The 13,027-nt window shown below is 68.2% G+C and overlaps 1 protein-coding gene across 8 annotated transcripts in view; it reads right to left on the bottom strand.

Annotated features, from left to right (window-relative positions):
* Window positions 1–11,992, bottom strand: part of PPFIBP1 (PPFIA binding protein 1) — a 62,591-nt gene extending 50,599 nt beyond the window's left edge. For all 8 annotated transcript variants that reach the window (XM_055118135.1, XM_055118136.1, XM_055118137.1 and 5 more), the window contains exon 1: window positions 11,907–11,992. The gene's annotated coding sequence lies outside the window, so the exon portion shown is untranslated. The remainder of the gene's footprint in view (window positions 1–11,906) is intronic.
* Between the last annotated feature and the right edge of the window lie 1,035 nt (window positions 11,993–13,027).

The following is a 13,027-nucleotide window of genomic DNA, read 5'->3' as shown; positions in this document are numbered from 1 at the left end:
CAGCTACGCTGACGGCCCGTCGGCAAATAGCAGGTCTGCGCCCCAGCGGGCCCGCGCGCGGAGGAATCCCACCGTTTAATTTTCGTGTCTGGGAGGAAGAGCTTGTAATTACGCGGGCGGCAGGGCTATAATTAGGCTTTCCAGTCCCGTGGGCAGCCTCTGATCCAATTGTGCAGCAACAACACTCCGGGCGGTTCCTGCGCTGGGGGCCCGGAGCCCCGAGCACCAGGAGTCTCCCGGAGCACTTTCTCCTTGCGGGCGGGGCTGGGTCACACCCAGCAGTGGTGGCGGGGACCCCTAGGGTCAGCCCTGTGCAGGGCCGGTGCCGGCCCGCGGGACGGCCTCACAGGCCTCACCCCCAGCTCTCGTCAGAGAAGGACGCCGACACAAACGGGACCGGGATTTGGCACGCGTGAGCACTGCACACAGACGCAGGGCGCGGGAGGCAGCGTGGAAACAGCATCTGGGCCCACGTTCGCAGGGTCTGGTTACAGGACAGAACCTTGTTCGCTTGAAGTCGCAGCCAGAGAGGCAGGGAAACGCTCCCGGGGCTCTCTGCCCCCTCCTGCAGGCACACACGTGCACACACGCACACACACACAGCACACATGCACACACATGCACACACACGCACACACACGCATACACACATGCACACATGCACACGCACGCACACACGCACACACATACATGCACACACACATACATGCACACACACATAGGCACACACACACACACATAGGCACACACACACTCGTGCAAACACACTCATATACACACATTCATACGCATACTCATTTGCGTGTGTGTGTCTCATACACAGACACACACTCATACACACAGGCACACGTTTATACACACTCAGACACATTCTCAGACACATATTCATTTGCACACTCAGACACGTTCAGACACACTCAGGTTTATATACACACACTCAGACACACACACTCCGACACACCAGACACAGGCACACTCACACACACAGTCACACACACATACACACTCAGACACAAACACACACACACACACTGATACACACATCCAAACCTACACCACCGCTGGGTGTGGTCCCCACAAGAACAGCAAATAAAACTGTTTTTGAACTGAATAAAATGTGGGTGTAGACACCAGCGAATCACGGAACGGTGCAGGAGGCTGAGGAGGGGAAACGAGAGACAGAACGTAAGAACATGCTAACCGCGTGTCTCCACGGTTCCTGCTGTTCGGGGGCCGCACCCAGCAATGCTCGGGGCCACTCCCAGCGGGGGGGACAAGCCTGTCATGCTCGGGCCCCCAGGCCGGGTGGGCTGACGCAGGCAAGCGCCCTCCCCCTGCACCGTCCGGCCCCTCGCGTGGCTCACGTACGAAACACCCGCGAGCACCGCCTGTGGGGCCACTCCTGCTCCGAGGGCACGGCGGGGCCTGTGCGTCGTCTGCCGCGGGCACCCCAAGCCCGGGGCGTCGCGGGGAGCACGGTGAGGCGGTTGCGGCGGAGAAGGGAAGCCCCAGCAGCAGCAAGCAGGCTCCTCGAGGGGCCTCCCTGGACGAGGACATCAGCAAACGGGAGGACTCCTTCCCAAGTGCTCGGAGATCCCCAGCATCACGCATTCCTCACTCCAGGGCAGGGCAGGGGAGCTCGGGGCTCCGGGACAGCCCCCCTGGAGCAAGGGTCAGTGCAGTCCCTCCCCCCGGCCCCCAGCACTACCAGGTCGGCTGAGTCCCGGGAGCCTCCCCTAGCCTGCGGAGCACTGTTTGGGAGCCCTAGTAAGAACCATGGAGTGCTGGGACAGACTGAGGCTGGGAGCGTCTGCCCAGTGATGCGAGAGGAAGAGTCGCGTCCACCCAGAGCGTCAGGCCCAGCCCCGGGCAGGGGGCACGGGGGACACGGGGGGCACAGGGGGCGCCGGGCTCCTTGTGGGGTCTGGCTGGTGGCCGCCCGCGGAACCCGGAATCTTCTCGGACTCGGACGTGCCCAGGCCCACAGCCGCCACCCTGCAGGGCGCCCAGAGCAGGGCAGTGCGGAGGGGACAAGAGGGCCCCGGGCTCAGTGACCCCAGCACGGCCGTGAGCGTCCCCGAGGGCGGAGGAGACTCGGCCCTCCCTGGCCCCGCGTGTGCCCCAAGAACCGTCGGGCCACGGGGCCAGATGGACCCGAACCTCCGCGGGGGTCCTCGTGGGCCCCAACACCCACACAGCAGCAGCAGCACCTCGGGAGGGCCGGTGGCCGGGGTCCGAGACACCCCCTGACCCTGGAGGGCCGGCGGCCGGGGTCCGAGACACCCCCACTTGGGAGGGCCGGCAGCCAGGGTCCGAGACGCCCCCTGACCCGGGAGGGCCGGCAGCCAGGGTCCGAGACACCCCCTGACCCTGGAGGGCCGGCGGCCGGGGTCCGAGACACCCCCACTTGGGAGGGCCGGCAGCCAGGGTCCGAGACGCCCCCTGACCCGGGAGGGCCGGCAGCCGGGGCCCGAGACGCCCCTCCTCGCTCCCTCCTGGCCTGAGCCTGCCGGGAAGGCGAGTTCTCAGCCGTGTCCGGCTCCCACGGCCAGTGGCGACCCCCTTCCCGGTGCTCGCACTCGCTCGATGCCCGTCCGATGGAGGCCCTGGGTGCTGCCCGGAGTGTCTCGGGGAGACACGCACAGCAGAAGCGCCGAGAGGCTCAGCCTCGTCCCCCAGGACAGAGACGGGGCCAGGTGCCGCCCTCGGGGGGCGCCCACACGCAGCCGCCCGCTAGGGCTGAGCCCGAGCACCGCGGGATGTGGGCTTCAGCGCCGGGCACAGGGCCCCCCACCTCGGGATGCTGGGCAGCAGTGTGCCCCCGGCGTCACCCCCAGCCCCAACCTCGGGCCGTCAGGAAACCAAACACCAAACCGGGGCTCGGGCCCACCCGCGGGCCCTGGACAGGCACCCCGTGGAACCGAGTGACTCCAAACCAGCGTCCCGGCCAAGACACTCTGCGCTGCTCAGGGCGGGCGCTCAGGAAGCGGCTCCCTCCCGGGGCGGGGGCGCGCGTGGCCACGCCTCGGCCCAGCAGGACTCCACGCGTCCGACACGACACGGACAGGCGGCCTGGGGCTGTCAGAGCGGCCCAGGGGCCCCAGCCCACGTGCCACAGAGCCACCGGCACCCCCCCGTCACGGGCCGCCACAGGCCCCGAGTCTCCGTGGACACTGGGAGCCGCGAGCTCTGCCCTGCCCCGTCCCGCTGACCTCGGGCTGGTGGGCCGGGAGCGCGGCGTCACCGTGCACGGCCGGGCAGCCGGGCGCCGTCCTGCGAGAGACGCTCCTGCCAAGAGGCAGGGAAGGGCTGAGCCTCGTGACGGAGAGGGGACAGGAGCGACTGCGCACAGGGCGCGGCCCCGCCACCGGCCTCTCAGCGCAGGGAAGCCCAGCAGCCGCCCGGGGGGCTGTGGAGCGGCCGGCTGAGGGGCCCCGCGTCTCCGGCCACAGGACACTGCTCTCGGGCTGCCCCAAGCAGGCCTCTGCAAGGCCCGGCACAGCTGGCGCCAGACCCAGGAGTGTGTGTGTGCACGCGCGAGTATGTGTGTGTGTGTGTGTGTGTGTGTGTGTGTTTTGTGTGTGTGCGCGTTGTGTGTGTTCTGTGCATCTGTGCATGTGTATGTCTGTGTATGTTGTATGTCCATGTGTTGTGTGTGTGCCTGTGTGCATGTGTCTTGTGTGCGTATGTGTCTGTGTGTGTGTGCATGTGTGTGTTGTGTGCATGTGTGTCTATGTATGTTGTGTGCGTGTCTGCCTGTGTGTGTCTGTGTGCGTCAGTGTGCCTGTGTAAGTGTGCTGTGTGTCTGTGTGTATGTTGTATGCTGTGTGTTGTGTGCATGTGTGTCGTGTGTTGTGTGTGCCTGTGTGTCTGTGTGTGTTGTGTGTCCGTGTGTGTCTGTGTGTGTTGTGTGTGCATGTGTGTCGTTGTGTGTTGTGTGTGCCTGTGTGTCTGTGTGTGTTGTGTGTGCATGTGTGTCTATGTGTGTTGTGTGCATGTGTGTGCCTGTGTGTCTGTGTGTGTGCTGCTGCTCCTGCCAGCTGCCGGGTCCCCACCCTCCGAGCACACCCCCAGGCCTCTGCCCAAGCCCCTGCGCCCTCCGCCCCGCGGGCTCCAGGCGGGTGTGGATGTGTCCGGGGGGCACCAGAGGGCTCCCCTCCCCAGCAGAGCCACTGCCCAGAAGTCGTGGTCAGGCCGGGCCCCTGGGCCGCCTGGGGCTATTCCAGGCACTGACCCCACGTGGCCTCGGCCCGGGAATCGCAGGCTCACCTCGCCCCGGGGGCCACCCCGAAGGTACGGGTGAGCCCGGGCCGTCCCGTCTGCCACACGCCCGTGTCCCCTTACCAAGGAGGCCCACGCCCAGGCCCCGGGCCCCGTCCCTGCAGCTCCAACGCCCTCCGTGACACAGACGTGTGGCGTCCCTGGTGGGCCAGCACGGCCAGCCTCCGAGGGGCCGGGCAGCGGGCGGAGGGTCGGGGGGCTTCCGGGCTCCGGGGTGCCGGCGAGGGTCACTTTCCCACCCAGGACCAGAGGCGGCCACGTGCCCCTGGGGACGGACGCCAGCCGCCCTGCTCAGGGACACATTCCGGCAGCAGGAGCTCAGCTCGGTCCCCGCCAGCCGGCAGCCACGAGCCCAGCAGGACCTCCTGGCCCTCGGCTCCCGTTCAAAGGGCCAGTGCCAAGACGAACGGCTGGGACACGGGCGCGGGGCTGCCCAACCGGTGGCATCTTGGCACTCGGAGCACAGTGCTGGGCCCTCCCGGTCTGCCAAGGAGCCCCAGGGAGCCCGTCTCCGGCCCAGGCGAGCTCCCAGCCCACAGGCCCGGCCCGGAACCTCCTCCCGCAGGGCCAGGCAGGGCACGTTCCCTGCGCAGGGCTGGCCCCAACTCCGTCCCTGACCACGGGCCCCGCAGGCACCTCTCCGAGCACCACCAGCGCTGGCCCTGGGGCCCCTGATTCCGCCCGGGCGTCCTGGAGACCCCGGGCTGCAGGGCCAGAGCGGGGCCCCCTCCTCGCCCTGCCCGAGCCCTGCGGGGCGCCAGGCAGCCTCTGGGCTCTGCCGGACTCACACCCCACAGAAGAGATGAAAAGGGAAGCGAATCCGTGGGCTTGGGGGCAAGGAAAGGCCCGGCCTGTTGGAAGGGGGTCGTGATCTCCCCACCTTAGAGAGGAGACGCACTGCAACCCCACGGGAACAGCGGGGCCAGGGGTCTCGCCTCACTCACTGACACCAGCACGTCTGAGCGGCACGCACAGAGCCTTCAGCAGAGGTGACGGCTAGGAACATCCGTGCCGCTTCTCTCCTGGGGGGCGGGGGCGGGGGGGCAGCTGAGCCGCCCCCGCCCCCAGAGAGAGGCCTGAGCCCGTACAGCTGCGGAAGCGAGTCCTCCGGCGCCCGCGTCTTCCCCAGCCCCGCTGCTCCCTCGCCTCCGTGAGGCTGCTCCACTGCCTGAGTGTCACGACCCGGGACAGTCACAACGCCACGGGCCGGGCCACGTCTCAGCCCTGCGCAGAGCAGCGGCCGGGCCCGGCCACCCGCAGGACACGCGGGCAAACACGCGTCATCTGGCCGCAGGGAGCCGCAAACTGCCCGGCAGCTCAGCGGGACCCACCCGGGCAGAAGCATTCCGGGGAGCCGGGGCTGCGCCCAAAGCAGAGAAAGGAGGCGTGTGGCCTGGAGGGGAGGGAGAGCCAGCAGCGTGCCCCTCGTGTGCCGGGAAAACGGCACCGACTCCGTGTCACGGTGCAAGCAGCTTGGGAGTGGGTGTGAACAGCACCTGCACCTGGAGGGGAGGAAGCAAGGCCGGTCCTGAGCCCGGCACAGACAAAGCCCCCCATACATACACACGTGCATACACACATACACACATGCATACACACATGTGCATACACACATCCACACGTGCATACACACATACATGCATACACACATGTGCATACACACATCCACACATGCACACCATACACACGTGCATACATACATACATGCATATACACGTGCATACACACATGCATACACACATGTGCATACATACATGTGCACACAAATACACACATGCATACACACATATACACGTGCATATATACGTGCATACACACATGCATACACACATAACATATGCATACACACATACACACATATAGAAACATATTACAAATGCATAAATGCATACACATGTATGTACATACACATATACATACACACATTCATACACATATACACATCCATATATACACTCACAATTACACCCATACATGCACACACATACAGACTTGCACACATACATACACACAGACACACACACACAAAGCGCCCCTGGTAGTCGCGGGCGGGTGGGGGGGCAGCGGCGGGGCGGTGGGCACCGTGGGGGATTCCGTTGGGCGTCACACGCCTGAGGCCAGTCTGGATCCCTTGGCCATCTCAGGTAACTGACCTGAAAATGGCTGAATTAACAGTAATAACAGTAAGACCAAGCCATGGCAGTCCCCAGCACCCCGACGCGTCCCGGGGTGTCCACTCTGCCCACGGCAGGCCCGAGGCCGCCGGCCGTGCCCTCTGCCCCGAAACCACGCCGGCCCGACGGTGCGGGTGAGCGAGGCCAGGCCAGCGGGGAGGTGAGTCGTGTCCTCATGCACAGGCTCCTGGGCCGCGGGGAAAAGGGCCGGTTTCTCAGGCCCCCACCCTCCCAGGGCTCGCGGGGCAGTGCTCGCACGGGGACCCGGAGCCCGGCCGCTGACAGGGGCCAGGTCCGGCAGGTGTGGCTGGTCGGCCCAGGGCTGGGGGCTCCACAGAGCCGAGTCAGGGGGCTCCCGCCAGTGACCCCTGAGCCAAAAGCCAGGACAAGCCCCGAGCACTGCGGGCCCCAAACCCAAGCACGGACAGGGGCCTCCCGCCCGGAAAACCACTGAACGCCATCGGAGCCAGAATGCCGGGCGGAGGGAGGACAGCGGCTCAGCACGTGCCTTGCTGCCCCGGCCCCAGGCACCCCTGGCCGCCGGCCGGTGACACTTGCCAATGAGGCCCCCGGGCCCTGAGCACGGCCCGGAGCCACCGCACAGCCCACGGGGAAAGGGAAAGGGCAAGAAGGCCCCCGGGACCGCGGCTACTGCCGGCCCAACCGAGGGCGAGGAAGGACCAGCCGCGGCCCCGCCCACAGCACAGGTGCCCGCCGGGGCAGGAAGCTCCTGGCCACCGTCCCCAGGACCGACTCGGGCCGACAGTCCAGCCGCGTGGGGAGATGCAGGCCAAGCAGGGCACCGGGTCACACGCTCGGCGCATCTCTCGGGCCCCCGCCTCGAACCCCCGACTCGCCCGAGAGGCACAGCAGCCCCCAGCGGGGCCCCTCCAGGGTCCCACCCGGGGGCCTGACGGGGAAAGCTACAGCCGCGTGTGAGAGAGAGCCCGTCCCTCCCGCCGCCCGGCCCCGAGCAGCCGCGACTCCTCGCAGCCGGATTTCAGGAGCTGGCGCGTCCTGGCTGTGACACTTTTCCCCACCATGGGGCAGCTGCCGACTTCTCTGCGCCTGGTGCTCGCCATGACGTGCCAGAAAGTCACACCGCCCGCCCGTGCCATCCCGTGTGGAGACTGTGAGGGCAAAGAAGTGCCCTGAGCACTCAGGCCGCAGCAGGAGGCGCTCCCTGACATTCACGGAGAGAACGACACGCATGTTACCAGGCATGACATCGGCGTGCCACTCAACATCACCTCGGCATCACCCTGTCATTGTCCATGTCACCTCAGAGCTACCCCGTCACTTCTGTCACCTCAGAGCCATCCAGTCTCCTTGTACACATTCGCACACATCACCTCAGAGCCTCCCCATCACTGCACACGACACTCAGGGTCACCTCATCACTACACACATCCCCTCAGACACCAAGTCGCTGCACACCACCTCATAGCCACCCTGTCACTGCACACCACCTCATAGCCTCCCTGTCACTGTACGCGTCACCCAGAGCCACCCTGTCACTGCACACATCTCCTCAGTCACCAAGTCACTGCACATGTCACCTCAGAGTCTCCCCATCACGGCTTGTATCACCTCAGAGCCACCCCATCAGTGCATGTCACCTCAGCCTGTCACTGCACACATCACATCAGGGCCACCCTGTCACCGCACATGTCACCTCAGAGCCACCCATGAGTGCACACACAAGAGGACACAGAGCTCAGCCTCCCTGTGTTGCCCCCCTCCCTCCACAGGCCAAGAGTGACCAAACGTCCCCGCGGTCACACTCTGTTGGCTCAGGCCCGGCGGGAAGCCCACGCAGCTGTGACAGGCACAAATGGCCTGGGGTGAGTGAATGTGAGAGGGCAAAGCACCCACCGAGACGTAAGAGACGGCCCTGCCAGGCGTGGCCAGCGGGTGGCGGTCTATGGGCCAGAGGTGCCGTGACTGAGTCTCTAAAGCCGCTCACCACAGCTGAGCCTGGGCAGCAGCCCGGGCTCGAGTCAAAGGTCAGGTGGCAGCAAACTCCGGCCCCTCTTGTAGCAGCTCCAGAAAGTTCTAGAAAAGCCCGGGTATCCCACCTGCTTCACCTGAGAGCTTCAAATCTCTCTCCCCTGAGGAAAAGAGCCCCAGGGAGGACATGGAACAACAGAGGCGAGCTCGGCAGAGTGGGGGCCCCAGCAGGTCCCCCAGCCACAGGGACCCGTCACCCCGACAGGCCGCCTCACCAGCCCGGGAGGCGAGTCACACAAGGTGGCACGGGCTCGCTGGGCCCTCCCCGTCTGCCCCGTGACAAGCACACGTCAGCCTGAGGCCCCCAGGAGCACTGTGCGGGAAGAGCACCCGAGAACCTTCCACCGCAGACACCACCAGGGGTGCAAAGCTGCGCCCCGGCGGGCGGGGGCAAGAGGAACACAGCGCCCGCTTCTCAGAAGCCACCTCCGTGGCGCCACTCCACGTCCCAGCGACACCCCGCGCCGTGTCCCTCCTCCCCGCACTGCCCGCAGCTCTCCAGCGCCCCAGGGCCGCTCACGGCCGGCGGCAGGCGAGAGAGCGGGGCAGGCGGGCGGCACCGCACAGGGGAGCCACGGGGTCCCCGTCCACCGGCGGGGAGACGGTCCCTCCGGGAACCAGGCACGTCCCGCCCCCGGGGCTCTGCGGCGAGCAGAGCACGTGGCGCCTGGGCGGGTCACGGGGGTGCTGGAAGGGCTGCGGGGGGCCGAGCCCCCGGGCAGGCAAGCGGGGGGGGGGTCAGGCTGGACGCGGGGCACGGGCAGCTCCGGGGCGCCTCTCCGGTGGACCCTCCCCCGGGCGGCAGCCGTGCCCCGGGCGAGCACCTGGCTCAGCACAGGCGCCCTGGGGTGCCCAGCCCGAGGGGCCCCGGGAGCCCGAGCCCCGCCCTCCCACAGCCCGCAGCCCGCACGGCTCCTCCCGGGGTCAGCTCTGGGTGCACTGCGACGCTCACACCCGGACCCGCCGCACGGGCCAGCCCACAGCAAGGCGGTGCGCGGGGGCCAGTCACAGGTGAGTCACACACGCCCCGGGCCGGGGGCAGAGTCCACGTGGCCCTCGCAAACAAGGCCTGGCTCCAGACGGCAGCCCTGTCCATCTGTCCACCCCGGCAGAGGCGGCACTGCGCCCCCCGCCCCCCGCCCCCCCGCAGTGCGTCCTGCCCACTCCGCAGCCACTTTCCCTTTCGCTTCGGAGCTAAGGACTCTCTGGGCAGCTCCCGCCCCGTCTGCCCGCGAGGCCGCGGTTTGGTCAACAACAGCCGAAGCCGGCGACCCCGCACGGGTGGGCACGTGTTCACGCATGTTGGAAAGGCTAGACAAGCCAGGTCGGGGCCCTGGGAGAAGGTCACTGCAAAGGAACAGAGCGGGGAGCGGGGCGGAAGGCTGCCGTCCCCGAGCCCGTGTCACACACTCACACACACACACACACACACACACACACACACACGCACCGGGAAGGGAAAGGCGGTTTCTCAGAGGCGGGACAGGAAGAGGGTGGGAACGACCTTGCTGGGATTCATCTCACGCCGGGACACAAAAGATGACAATAAACAACCAGCGAGCTCTCCTCCCAGGAGCCTGCTCCCCAAAGACCGCCCGTGCCCCAGAGAGAGGACCAGGGCTCGGGACCAGGGTCCGATTCCCGGCCACGGAGGGCGGAAGCTGGACGGGCCAGGAACCTTACCCAAGCCCTGGCGGGGCCCTTCTCAGTGGTCCGACCCTCTCCCAAGATCCGCCCTTGGAAACCGCTGGACCTGCAGCCAGAGAGATGGTGCGCGGCCCAGGGGTCCGCCTTGCACGCCGCAGACCCCAGTTCAACCCCCAGCACCCCCCGTGGCCTTCTGGACCAGGGGGAGCCACTCGGCGCTGCTGGGTGTGGCCCCGAACACTGGCTGCCGAACAAACCCCCCACCACCCCTGCCCCCTCTGCCTCCCAAACACATGACAAGACACCGGCGCAAACAAAGAGGGTGGACTGTGGCACTCAGCGCCCCGAGCTGGCCGGGAGCGTGGACGTCTGGAACCCTGAGCCGGCCCCATCAGGCCGACGTCCGAGGCAATTCCCGGCTTGCGGGGCGTCACCCACGCCCAGCCTGGGACCCCCGGAGCTTCCTGACTCGAGAGCCGCATCTTCCTTCCCCCGGAAAGGGCTCCCTGGGACAGTCTGTTCTCTGGGGGCACAGCCAGAGCCCAGGCACGGTGACCCCCACTCCAGTTCCCAGCCCAGCGCCCGGCCCCCGGGAACTGGCCATCAGGTGCTCCCGGGAGGAAGGCCGGCCCCCACCCAGGGCGCGGAGCTGCTGTTCCCAGGAACCCAGAACAATGCAGACAGGAGGTCTCCAAACAAACAAACATAAAGGGCGGAGGCTGCAGGGGGGTCCCACGGGCAGAGTGCAGGACCCCCGCCCTAGCGGGAGGGCGCAGGCTCGGTCCCGGGGCCGAGGGACAGGCCGGGCCCGGGCGCCCAGGACGCGGCTGGAGCTGGCGAGGCATCCACACCCACTTCCTGGGGCTGGCCCGGGAAGAGCCTCACTCTTTCCTCTGGGGAAGGGAGCCCTGACTCACGGCCCCCGCCGAAAGGAAGGGCCTGGAGCACCATCCCGGCATCCCGGGAGGAGTCCCTTCCCCTCACCTCCAGCGCCGCCGCCCCGGCGGGGAGGGGGAGAAAGGGCTGGAGACAGGAAATGGACAGCAGAAAAGAAACTGGAAAAGCAGAATTCCACCCCTCCGCGTCTCGAAACATCTTTTCCCTCTGGACAAACGATCCCTCCCCGGGACGGGACGGGACGCGCCCGGGGGACACGGGTGGCCAGCGCGTCCACTCCGCGCCCCTGGGCGGAAGCCAGGGGCCACGGCCCGGGGCCCACGTGCTGGGAAAGTCGCGTCCCGGCATGCGGGGTCGGGGGGGGGGGGACGGGAGGGCTCGGCCGTGGCCACCGTGGGCACTTCTCCAGGTGGACACTCGCGCCCGGCCACCCCGGCCACCCAGGCACCCCGGCCACCCCGGCACGGAGCGGGGGGCGCGCGCCGGGACCCCGGGAGGGCGAGTGGCCGGGACGTGCTAGGGGCGCGGGCACGCCGGCCGCCGGCCGCAGGGGCGGGGCTGGCACCCGGGCGCGGGTCCGAGCGGCGCCTGCACCCCTGCCCTGCCGCACTCCGGACTCGGCGGCCCGGGCGCAGGGGCAGGGGCACAACGACAACAAGAGTAATAATAGCGGCAACGCTGAGGATGACGGCGCAGCCGGCCCCCGCCCGCGCCCCGCGCCGCCCCCCAGCCCGCACGCACGTGCTCCGCGTCCCCCGCGGCCGGGCAGCGCGGGGGGCCCCGGGGGCAGCCCGGGGGTCCGGCCCCGCGCGCCGGACCGCGGCGGGAGCGGCCGGGGAGGAGGGGCCCGCCCCGGGGGAGCTCGGGGGCCCGGCGCGCGCCCACCCCGCGCCTTACCTGCCGCCGCCCGGCCGCCGGCCCCCGCGTCCGGCGCCGCGTCCAGCGCCGCGTCCAGCCCGCGGCCCGCGCCCAGCCCCGCGCCCGCCCCGCCGCCCGTGACGTCACCCGGCCCGGGCCCGCCCGCGCCGCGCGGCCCCGCCCCCGGGGCCCGCCCGCCAACCGGCGCGCGCGGGGGGCGGGGCCGCGGCGCGCGGGCCCCGGCGATTGGGCGCCGGCCCCGTCGCTCCTCCCGGCGGGCCGGGCACATTCCTGGCGGAGCCGGGCTGGGGCTGCAAGTGGGCGTAGGGGGAGCAAAAATGCGGCTTTTCCTGCCGCGGCCGGGCGCGGAGGGCGGCGCGAGGGGGAGGGACCGGCGCGTCCTGTCTGAAACTTTCCCCGGCATGTTTACAGTGGCCCGGAGCGGCCCCCTCCACGCCCCTCGCGAGGGACGGGCGCTCGGGCCCTCCCGGGCGTCCACTCGCGTCCGCCCGGGCCCGGGCCCGGGTCGTGCTGAGCGCGCCCTCCCGCAGGGAGTCCTGGGGGTCCTGGGCTAGTCCTGGGAGGCTGCACTCCGTGCATGCTTCTTTACCCATGGGGCTGGGGGGGGCCACCCGGCTGAGCTTGCACAGGTCAGTAAGAGTGACCGCGGAGGAGGAGGAAGGGCCACTTCGCTGCCTTTCCACGCGCAGCCGAAGTTCAGGCGGCCACATGAGAGTAATTACAGCTGGATGCAGCCAGATGCAGTGGCTGGGCTACCAATTAGGAATCGGCTAACCTGCACCCTCTGCGGGGTGAAGCTGTGTAATGATCCCCTTGGCTAACAGGGTCAGCGGCTCGGGGGCCGCTCTCCCCCTCTGCCCGGCATGGGACGGCCGCCGAGGGTGTGGGGGGTCACCAGAGTCACTTTCTGGACAGAGGCGCTGCCCTAACGTCTGCTCTTGGGAATGCAGCAAGCTGGTCGCTGCCTCTTGGTCAGCTTCTTCTTTACAGCGACATTATTCCACAGTTGCCAGAAAGCGTCACAGGGCGTCGGGCTCAACGCCCTGACCCTTTGCCCCAGTTGAACGCGCAGAGGCAGAGGCTTTGCACAGTTGCATCAGCCGTGCGGGCACCGAGCTGGGGTGCAGCCGTGGTGCTTG

This window comes from Sorex araneus, chromosome 10 (genome assembly GCF_027595985.1).
Source record: "Sorex araneus isolate mSorAra2 chromosome 10, mSorAra2.pri, whole genome shotgun sequence".
NCBI lineage: Eukaryota > Metazoa > Chordata > Mammalia > Eulipotyphla > Soricidae > Sorex > Sorex araneus.
The sequence above is the reverse complement of the archived record's forward strand: the minus strand, read 5'-3'. Positions and strand labels throughout refer to the sequence as shown.